Source organism: Myripristis murdjan, chromosome 18 (assembly GCF_902150065.1).
Source record: "Myripristis murdjan chromosome 18, fMyrMur1.1, whole genome shotgun sequence".
Classification (NCBI taxonomy): domain Eukaryota; kingdom Metazoa; phylum Chordata; class Actinopteri; order Holocentriformes; family Holocentridae; genus Myripristis; species Myripristis murdjan.
Genome location: NC_043997.1, coordinates 3,057,548 through 3,067,547, shown reverse-complemented (window position 1 = coordinate 3,067,547; position 10,000 = coordinate 3,057,548). Strand labels below are relative to the sequence as shown.

Below are 10,000 nucleotides of genomic sequence, written 5' to 3'. Positions count from 1 at the left end.
ATTTTGGGCGTGAACGTGACTTTGCAACACAAATTGCAGACTTCCTGTTGGTTTTAGGTCAGGGGTGTCAGCACGTGATTTGTAGGGCTTGATGAGATCTACATTTCGGCATTGGTTTGGTATTTCTATCACATTCCTGTGGGCCGCAGCGGCTGCCTTTGTGTGCCTAGGTGGCGCTACCGAACCCATTTTTGCACCTTGGGGGTCTGTTTGTCCATTTTATCCAATTTTTTGCCAGACGTGGGCTGCGTGCCGAATTTGGTGAGTTTTTGAGCATGTTTAGGGGGTCAAATTAAGGCCGAATGACACGTAAGAATAATAATAAATTAAAGCTGCAAGCAGCGTTGGTCGGCCCTCGCACCGGTGCCGGTCCGCCACGATGTTTGTGTCATCGAAGTGCAGACAATTTATCCATTTTTCCCGTTTGTAAGGGTATTTTTCGGTGCTTTCAGTTGGAAAGAGTTTTGGGCTTTTATTTTGAAAGGCCTAGGATGTCCTAGTGTGTGAGTGACATGAGTACTGCGCTAATACATGAGTACTGGCAGCTGTGTCATGATCAGACCAAAATGCAGGCAGACAGAGAAATCCACATTCAATCCAATGGAGAAATCGATAAACCCACACCCGTTTGAGGTAACGCCGCTCGGACATCGTTTCAGTTACAGACGTAATTCAAAGTTTAAACGAGGCACAAGACTCGGCTCTATAAATCTCGTATTTACACTATTTTGCTATCTTGTACCATTTTTGAATTACGGCAGTTTAAGTTTGACTGTTTTCTCTGCTCCCGCTGACGGTTTATAATGGGTGTGTATTGCGGAACTGTCCGTTGCCTAGAGTGAGTCACATGACCGGGCAGAGTGCAGAGGAGAGGACACCAGGGTCCAAAATGTTGGAAAAGTCTTGACAGCGGCCACAAACTTGTTCCAATTTAAAAATTAATTTCATATTTTTGTAGAAATTTTCGTCCTCTTTCGTGTGGCATAATTTTCGAAGCCGTGCGACGTTTACTTTAGACGCCACGGGCCTAATTAGCTCCAAGTGTGCGCCTCCTTACGCCAAACTCCATGGGAAAAACGACGCCCTCGAAGTCGGCGTTGCCGACTTCGAGGGCTTATAAATCCCAAACGGTTCGAATTAATAATGAACCTTTAGCAACTTTTGTTCAGCACTGTATCCTCTTTCATCTATTAGCTTTTTGAGCCGCCACGATTTACGGCCTAGGAGGAGATAAATTTTGTTCAACGCGCAATTTCGGGGCCCGACTTTTACTTTGAAAGGCAAATTGCGGACTTCCTGTTGATTTTAGGTCGGGGGGGCGAGCGCGTGAAATCTCGGCCTTGATGAGACCTACGTTTCGGCGTTGGTTTGGTCTTTCTATCACGTTCCTGTGGGCCGCAGCGGCCGCCTTCGTGTGCCTTTTTGTGCCTAGGTGGCGCTAGCGAGCCCATTTTTGAACTTTGGGGGTCCGAGTTGCCATTTTATCGAATTTTTCGCCAGACCTGGGGTGCGTGCCAAATTTGGTGAGTTTTTGAGCATGTTTAGAGGGTCAAATTAAGCGTCAAAAAAACGTACCGATAATAATAATAAGAAGAAGAAAAAGAAACAGTACAAAAACAATAGGCCCTCTCTCCGATGGAGGGCGAGGGCCTAACAAGACCAACATTAAAGCTGCAAGCAGCGTTGGTCGGCCCTCGCACCGGTGCCGGTCCGCCACGATGTTTGACATTTCATCCATTTTTCCCATTTGTAAGGGTATTTTTCGGTGCTTTAAGTTGGAAAGAGTTTTGGGCTTTTATTTTGAAAGGCCCAGGATGTCCTAGTGTGTGAGTGACATGAGTACTGCGCTAATACATGAGCAGCTGTGTCATAATCAGACCAAAATGCAGGCAGACAGAGAAATCCACATTCAATCCAATGGAGAAATCCATAAAAACCCACACCTGTTTGAGGTAACGCCGCTCGGACATCGTTTGAGTTGCAGACGCAATTCGAAGTTTAAACGAGGCACAAGACTCGGCTCTATAAATCTCGTATTTACACTATTTTGCTATCTTGTACCATTTTTGAATTACGGCAGTTTAAGTTTGACTGTTTTCTCTGCTCCCGCTGACGGTTTATAATGGGTGTGTATTGCGGAACTGTCCGTTACCTAGAGTGAGTCACATGACCGGGCAGAGTGCAGAGGAGAGGACACCAGGGTCCAAAATGTTTGAAAACTCTTCACACAGCTCCCACAGACTTGGTCCAATCCACATCAAAACTACATATTTTTGTAGGAATTTTCGTCTTCTTTCCATCTGCAATAGTTTCAAAGCCATCAGACTTTTACTTTAGAGTCCAGGGGCCTAATTAGTGCCAAGTGTCAGCCTCTGCACACCAAACTCCATGGGGAAAAAATGAGATTTTGGCTCTGGCCACTCTGACTTTGAGGGCTTATAAAAATCCAAACGAACGAGTAATGACGGAGTTTTTAGCAACTTTTGTTCAGCACTGGGTCCTCTGTCATCTATTAAATTTTCAAGCCGCGGGCAATTACGCCCTGGGAGGAGATAGATTTTGTTCAAAGCGAATTTTGGGGTGCGAGAACGTGATGTTCAAACGCAAATTGCGGACTTCCTGTTGGTTTTAGAGGGGGGGTGTCAGCGCAGTGATTTGTAGGCCTTCATGAGACCTACATTTCGGCGTTGGTTTGGTCTTTCTATCATGTTCCTGTGGGCCGCAGCGGCCGCCTTCGTGTGCCTTTTTGTGCCTAGGTGGCGCTAGCGAGCCCATTTTTGTAATTTGGGGTTCCGAGTTGCCATTTTATCGAATTTTTCGCCAGACCGGAGGTGCGTGCCGAATTTGGTGAGTTTTTGAGCATGTTTAGGGGGTCAAATTAAGGCCTAACGACACGTAATAATAATAAGAAGAAAAAAAAAAATTAAAGCTGCAAGCAGCGTTGGTCGGCCCTCGCACCGGTGCCGGTCCGCCACGATGTTTGTGTCATCGAAGTGCAGACAATTTATCCATTTTTCCCATTCGTAAGGGTATTTTTCTGTGCTTTCAGTTGGAAAGAGTTTTGGGCTTTTATTTTGAAAGGCCCAGGATGTCCTAGTGTGTGAGTGACATGAGTACTGCGCTCATACATGAGCAGCTGTGTCATGATCAGACCAAAATGCAGGCAGACAGAGAAATCCACATTCAATCCAATGGAGAAATCCATAAAAACCCACACCCGTTTGAAGTAACGCCGCTCGGACATAGTTTGAGTTACAGACTTTTTTCAGGGTTTAAACGAGTCACAAGACTTGGATCTATAAATCTTGTATTTACATGATTTTGCTATCTTTTACCATTTTTGAGCTATGACAATTTAAGTTTGAGTGTGCTTTCTGCTCCCTCTGAGAGCTTATAATGGGTATGTATAAGGGAATGTGCAAGCAGCTAGAGTGAGTCACATGATCAGGCAGAGTGCAGAACAGAACACACCAGTGTCAAAAAGGGTAAAAAAGTCTGCACAGCAGCCACAAACTTGTTCAAATCTACACCAAAATATCATATTTTTGTAGGAATTTTTGTCCTCTTTCCATCGGCGTAGGTTTGAAAGCTGTCAGTATTTTACTTTAGACAGCAGGGGCCTAATTAGTGCCAAGTGTCTGCCTCTTCACACCAGAGTCCATGGTAAAAAAAGAGGTAGAGGAAGTATCCACAGACAGGCATAATGTAATATATAATAATAATAATAATAATAATAATAGAGTATAATAACTATAATATAATATCATATAATATATATTATTAACAATATTATTATCAATTATTATTAACAAAATAATAGTTACTAAATAATAATTATTACTTTTTTTTAAAATTAAAATGTATTATTAAAAATTTATTATATTAAAATTTATTAAATTTAAATTACAATTACATTATGTAGTAGGTATTTACATGACCAGTGCTATGGTAATCCATCTTGTTTTGATTTGAAAAAGAGATCGGGAGCGCAGGGGGAGCTGCGTATAAAAGCCCCCTGCGTCTGTGTCCCTCCCCCCCACTTCTTCTCACAGACTAAGAGGTAAGACCTGTTTTCATCTCTGTTAGCTTAACGTTAGCCTATTGTTTGAACTCTGTGCTGATATGAGGCTATGGTTGATGATAACACAGGTAATTTAAATGTTATATTTCAGAGAGTGATTATGTACTTTGCATTGTGCTGTTTGCTTGTGCTTTTGGTGAGTTTTGATGGAGGGGCCGTCGAGCTTTACATGCAAAGCTAACCTGTATTTGATAATCTCAACTCCTGAGGTACAAGTGATTGACTTGAAACATTTATTAGGACATAGACAAGGCATTACCATCGACGTGAGATGAATTTTAAAGTTTATTGATGGTATTTGGTCGATTGGATTAGTACGCTAAGCTAGCGCTAGCTAGCGCTAGCTTAGCGCGCTAACCTAGGCCTGAGGCCTACTGGCGTTTATCTTTACATGTAAAGCTAACTTTTATTTGATAATCTTAACTTCTGAGATACAAGTGGTTGACTTCAAACATTTATTAAGAAATAGAAAAGGCATTACCATCGACGTGAGATGAATTTTAAAGTGTTTTGATGGCATTTGGTCGATTGGATTAGCGCGCTAAGCTAGCGCTAGCTTAGCGCGCTAACCTAGGCCTGAGGCCTACTGGCGTGTAGCTTTACATGTAAAGCTAACTTTTATTTGATAATCTTAACTTCTGAGATACAAGTGGTTGGCTTGAAACATTTATTAAGTTGTAGAAAAGGCATTACCATCGACGTGTGATGAATTTTAAAGTGTTTTGATGGTGTTTGGTCGAGTAGATTAGGTTTTATTTGAATGGAACGCTAGCCTTGCTAGCCCGCTAGCTTAGCTGAGAGACATTGTGTCGGCCATTTTGTGTGCATATAAAGAAAAGCTGTGTCATAGGCCTAGCTCTGTGTAGCTTAGCTGAGAGACATTGTGTCGGCCATTTTGTGTGCATATAAAGAAAAGCTGTGTCATAGGCCTAGTTGTGCTAGTGGGTGGTTCCATAAGATTTTGAGAGGCAAACTTTTTCTTGCTGTGACAAAGGAAAATTATTTCACTTGTTTGATTTTTTTTTTTTTTTTTTTTTTTTTTTAGTTACAAGGTTTTATTTGCATGGAACTGAGTTTGTGATATATGTTGTTGAGCTGAGTGTGTGTGGCTTGTGTGCATTCAATGAGCAGATATAGGCAAAGCTGTGCTAGTGTTTGGTTTGAGAGGAAAACTTACTCTTGTGTGGAAAAGGAAAATTATTGGACTTGATGATGAATAATTGTATTTTGTGTGTGTGTGTGTGTGTGTGTGTGTGTATTTTGATATAAGGTTTTATTTGCATGGAACTGAGTTTGTGATACATGTTGTTGAGCTGAGTGTGTGTGTGTGTGTGTGTGTGTGTGTGTGTGTGTGTGTGTGTGTGGTTCAACCAGATTTTGAGATGAAAATTTTCTCTTGCTATGTGAAAAAGGAAATTTATTGGACTTGATGATGAAAACTGCTATGTGTATTTTTTGTAGTTTGCTATCATGTTTTATTTGCATGAAACTAAGCTTATGATGTATGTTGCTGAGTGTGTGTGGCTTTTGTGTGCATTCAAAGAGCAGGTGTTGCTGTGTCATAGGCAAATCTGTGCTAGTGTTTGGTTTGAGAGGAAAACTTTCTCTTGCTGTGTGAAGAGGGAAAATTATTGGACTTGATGATGAGTTGTTGCAGGTGTGTGTGCTTTTTTGTAGTTTTAGATCAGGTTTTATTTGCATGGAACTGAGTTTGTGATATATGTTGTTGAGCTGAGTGTGTGTGGCTTTGTGACAGAGCTATATCTGCTCTTTGAATGTACACCAGTCATAGCTTTGCTAGTTTGTGTGTGTGTGTGTGTGTGTGTGTGTGTGTGTGTGTGTGTGTGTGTGTGTGTGTGTGTGTGTGGTTCAACCAGATTTTGAGATGAAAACTTTCTCTTGCTGTGTGAAAAAGGAAAATTATTTGACTTGATGATGAAAACTGGCATGTGTGTGTTTTTTGTAGTTTGCTATCACATTTTATTTGCATGAAACTAAGCTTATGATGTATGTTGCTGAGTGTGTGTGGCTTTTGCGTGCATTCAAAGAGCAGGTGTTGCTGTGTCATAGGCAAAGCTGTGCTAGTGTTTGGTTTGAGAGGAAAACTTTCTCTTGCTTTGTGAAGAGGGAAAATTATTGGACTTGATGATGAGTTGTTGCAGGTGTGTGTGCTTTTTTGTAGTTTGATATCAGGTTTTATTTGCATGGAACTGAGTTTGTGATATATGTTGTTGAGCTGAGTGTGTGTGGCCTGTGTGTGTGTGTGTGTGTGTATTGAAAGAGCAGGTGTAGCTGAGAGACATTGTGTCAGCCATTTTGTGCCCATATAAAGAAAAGCTGTGTCATAGGCCTAGCTCTGTAGCTTTGCTGAGAGACATTGTGTCGGCCATTTTGTGCCCATATAAAGAAAAGCTGTGTCATAGGCCTAGCTCTGTGTAGCTTAGGTGGGAGACATTGTGTCGGCCATTTTGTGCCCATATAAAGAAAAGCTGTGTCATAGGCCTAGCTCTGTGTAGTTTTGCTGAGAGACATTGTGTCGGCCATTTTGTGCCCATATAAAGAAAAGCTGTGTCATAGGCCTAGCTCTGTGTAGCTTAGCTGGGAGACATCGTGTCGGCCATTTTGTGCCCATATAAAGAAAAGCTGTGTCATAGGCCTAGTTGTGCTAGTGTGTGGTTCCATAAGATTTTGAGAGGCAAACTTTTTCTTGCTGTGACAAAGGAAAACTATTTCACTCGTGTGTGTGTGTGTGTGTGTGTGTGTGAGTGTGTGTGTGTGTGTGTGTGTGTGTGTGTGTGTGGTTACAAGGTTTTATTTGCATAGAACTTATTTTGTGATATATGTTGTTGAGCTGTGTGTGTGTGTGGCTTGTGTGCATTCAAAGAGCAGATATAGGCAAAGCTGTGCTAGTGTTTGGTTTGAGAGGAAAACTTATTCTTGTGTGAAAAAGGAAAATTATTGGACTTGATGATGATAGATGCATGTTTTTTTTTTTTTTTTTTTTTTTTGTAGTTTGATATCAGGTTTTATTTGCATGGAACTGAGTTAGTGATATGTACTTGAGCTGAGTGTGTGTGGCTTTGTGACAGAGCTATATCTGCTCTTTGAATGTACACCAGTCATAGCTCTGCTAGTGTGTGTGTGTGTGTGTGTGTGTGTGTGTGGTTCAACCAGATTTTGAGATGAAAACTTTCTCTTGTTGTGACAAATGAAAATTATTTGACTTGGTGTGTGTTTGTGTGTGTGTGTGTGTGTGTGTGTGTGTGTGTGTGTGTGTGTGTGTGTGTGTTCTTTTTTTGTAGTTTGATATAAGGTTTTATTTGCATGGAACTGAGTTTGTGATATATGTTGTTGAGCTGAGTGTGTGTGGCCTGTGTGTGTGTGTATTCAAAGAGCAGGTGTAGCTGAGAGACATTGTGTCAGCCATTTTGTGCCCATATAAAGAAAAGCTGTGTCATACATAGATATCTATAATAAAGGCTAGATGTCTCGTGGCCGCTGCCGGCCAATGGAGTTGCACGTCCGCACATGGCGGCCATCTTGCCACAGTCAGCTCGCTCACCCATAACATTGTGTGGTAGTGGTGCATGTACTTTTTAATAACCATAACTTGCTCAATTTTCTACAGATTTTCAAACGGCGTGGTTTGTTATAAACATCAGAGATGTAGCTATAATACTGTATTTAATTAATAATTTTGTTACACTTCCAGTCAAACATCCAGAATTGTAGCCACGTTAATAACGTTTGTAAGAAACCAAACCGTTTGTAAATCCGTCAAGATTTCAACGAGATAAGAGTATTTACGTTTGTGCAGATCACACACCTTCCGTCTGTTACCATAGATTCTGCCAGAGAGCTTGCCTGTGGTAAGATGGCCGCCCGGTGATGACGTTACAGACTCCGCCGTAAGACATCTAGCCTTTATTATAGATATCTATGGTGTCATAGGCCTATCTCTGTGTAGCTTAGCTGAGAGACATTGTGTCGGCCATTTTGTGTTCATATAAAGAAAAGCTGTGTCATAGGCCTAGCTCTGTGTAGCTTAGCTGGGAGACATCGTGTCGGACATTTTGTGTCCATATAAAGAATAGCTGTGTCATAGGCCTAGTTGTGCTAGTGTGTGGTTCCATAAGATTTTGAGAGGCAAACTTTTTCTTGCTGTGACAAAGGAAAACTATTTCACTTGTGTGTGTGTGTGTGTGTGTGTGTGTGTGTGTGTGTGTGTGTGTTTTTTGTAGTTATAAGGTTTTATTTGCATGGAGCTGAGTTTGTGATATATGTTGTTGAGCTGAGTGTGTGTGTGGCTTGTGTGCATTCAAAGAGCAGATATAGGCAAAGCTGTGCTAGTGTTTGGTTTGAGAGGAAAACTTACTCTTGTGTGGAAAAGGAAAATTATTGGACTTGATGATGAATAATTGCATTTTTTGTGTGTGTGTGTGTGTATTTTGATATAAGGTTTTATTTGCATGGAACTGAGTTTGTGATATGTACTTGAGCTGAGTGTGTGTGGCTTTTTGATAGAGCTATATCTGCTCTTTGAATGTACACCAGTCATAGCTTTGCGTGTGTGTGTGTGTGTGATTCAACCAGATTTTGAGATGAAAACTTTCTCTTGCTGTGTGAAGAGGGAAAATTATTGGACTTGATGATGAAAACTGCTATGTGAGTGTTTTTTGTAGTTTGCTATCATGTTTTATTTGCATGAAACTAAGCTTATGATGTATGTTGCTGAGTGTGTGTGGCTTTGTGTGCATTCAAAGAGCAGGTGTTGCTGTGTCATAGGCAAATCTGTGCTAGTGTTTGGTTTGAGAGGAAAACTTTCTCTTGCTTTGTGAAGAGGGAAAATTATTGGACTTGATGATGAGTTGTTGCAGGTGTGTGCGCTTTTTTGTAGTTTTAGATCAGGTTTTATTTGCATGGAACTGAGTTTGTAATATGTGCTTTAGCTGAGTGTGTGTGGCGTTGTGACAGAGCTATATCTGCTCTTTGAATGTACACCAGTCATAGCTCTGCTAGTGTGTGTGTGTGTGTGTGTGTGGTTCAACCAGATTTTGAGATGAAAACTTTCTCTTGCTGTGACAAATGAAAATTATTTGACTTGGTGTGTGTGTGTGTGTGTGTGTGTGTGTGCTTTTTTTGTAGTTTGATATAAGGTTTTATTTGCATGGAACTGAGTTTGTGATATATGTTGTTGAGCTGAGAGTGTGTGGCCTGTGTGTGTGTGTGTGTGTGTGTGTGTATTCAAAGAGCAGGTGTAGCTGAGAGACATTGTGTCAGCCATTTTGTGCCCATATAAAGAAAAGCTGTGTCATAGGCCTTGTTGTGCTAGTGTGTGGTTCCATAAGATTTTGAGAGGCAATCTTTTTCTTGCTGTGACAAAGGAAAACTATTTCACTCGTGTGTGTGTGTGTGTGTGTGTGTGTGTGTGTGTGTGTGTGTGTGTGTGTGTGTGTGTGTGTGTGTGTGGTTACAAGGTTTTATTTGCATAGAACTTATTTTGTGATATATGTTGTTGAGCTGATGTGTGTGTGTGGCTTGTGTGCATTCAAAGAGCAGATATAGGCAAAGCTGTGCTAGTGTTTGGTTTGAGAGGAAAACTTATTCTTGTTGTGTGGAAAAGGAAAATTATTGAACTTGATGATGATAGATGCATGTTTTTTTTTTGTTTGTTTGTTTGTGTGTTTGTAGTTTTAAATCAGGTTTTATTTGCATGGAGCTGAGATAGTGATATGTACTTGAGCTGAGTGTGTGTGGCTTTGTGACAGAGCTATATCTGCTCTTTGAATGTACACCAGTCATATCTTTGCTAGTGTGTGTGTGTGTGTGTGTGTGTTTGTGTGTGTGTGTTCTTTTTTTGTAGTTTGATATAAGGTTTTATTTGCATTGAACTGAGTTTGTGATATATGTTGTTGAGCT

The 10,000-nt window shown here is 40.9% G+C and overlaps 1 protein-coding gene across 1 annotated transcript in view; it reads right to left on the bottom strand.

Annotated features, from left to right (window-relative positions):
• LOC115376987 (F-box only protein 41-like) overlaps positions 1-10,000 on the bottom strand; it is a 22,239-nt gene that overhangs the window by 7,449 nt on the left and 4,790 nt on the right. The window lies entirely within an intron of this gene.